At 36.5% G+C, this 1190-nt stretch overlaps 1 protein-coding gene across 1 annotated transcript in view; it reads left to right on the plus strand.

Annotated features, from left to right (window-relative positions):
• LOC107727897 (WD repeat-containing protein 70-like) overlaps positions 1-1190 on the plus strand; it is a 92162-nt gene that overhangs the window by 73313 nt on the left and 17659 nt on the right. The gene's annotated exons all lie outside the window — the stretch shown is intronic.

Below are 1190 nucleotides of genomic sequence, written 5' to 3' on the forward strand. Positions count from 1 at the left end.
TATATATATATATATATATACTGTATATATGTGTGTGTGTGCAATTTATTATTACTATTACATTAATCTGAATATATTATGCTTTGTTTTAATCGTAGTATTATTATTATATAATTTCAAATGAATATAGTATAATTAATCTGCTATATTTCTTTGTTTATTTGATTGTCAGATGTGCATGTACTGGCAGCTCCGTTTATGTACATTGTTACAGTATCTAGAACTGAGAGAACCGAGGCGTCCAAATAATATGATTTTCTCTAGTAATGGAAACTCTGTCCAGGAAGACTGCGGTCTTACATTACTTGGTAAATGCTGTACTGTTAGATTACTTGTGCAACTGCAGACAGGAAGTGAAACTTTCCGCCTGTTCATTCGTCCCTATGGAAGTGAAGGGAACGTTGTCTTTCTCCATCCATTTGCTGGAATGACACAAGCGTGACCTCGACAAGCATCACAGCGCTCCTGAGAGCTGGATTCGTCTGAAGCGAGTGAAGTGTCTCTGGGAGCTCTTTCTGAGTGACGGCTCAAAGCTCCCGTGGCCATCTGTGATCAAATGTGCTGTTGAGTGGGTTTCTCTCAGTCCCAGCGCTCCGGCTCTAGTCAGAACAGCGTAAAGGCTAATTCTCTCCATCCCAGGTTGCTTCTTGTCTTGAAGCTGACAGGATGGCATAATGCAGATGTTGACGTCCAGCACACTGAATACATGCAGCACAGAAACCATGGAGCAGCAGCAGTAGCATTAATCAGAAGTACATAATATTCTTTGTGTGATGAATCACAGACATTGTCCAAAAAAAAAAACTAAACATTTTTTTTTTTTTTTTTTTTTCTTTTTTTTTTTTGTGAAAACGTATCTGAACTGTAAATCATGCTTTTACAGTCATTTTAAAACAATGCCCCAATCAATTTTATATGTGCAGGTCTTAGTCTTAAATTTGAGCTTAAAAATCCTGCAGAAATTCTGTGCTATAAAATAAACATGATTACATAGACAAGGAAAACAATTCAAAATAAATATTACAAAGCTGTACGAAACTTATATTTTTGTGCAAAATATACAAATATTCCAGTTTTAGAGGCCATAATGTCAGCTATCAAACACTGAACTGGACTAGATCCAAAAAGCAACAGTCTGAACACAAAGAGGTCTGAGACACCATTACTGCTTAAGTGGACCAAAAAAGGAT

Source organism: Sinocyclocheilus rhinocerous, unplaced genomic scaffold (assembly GCF_001515625.1).
Source record: "Sinocyclocheilus rhinocerous isolate Xijiao unplaced genomic scaffold, SAMN03320098_v1.1 scaffold42, whole genome shotgun sequence".
Lineage (NCBI taxonomy): Eukaryota > Metazoa > Chordata > Actinopteri > Cypriniformes > Cyprinidae > Sinocyclocheilus > Sinocyclocheilus rhinocerous.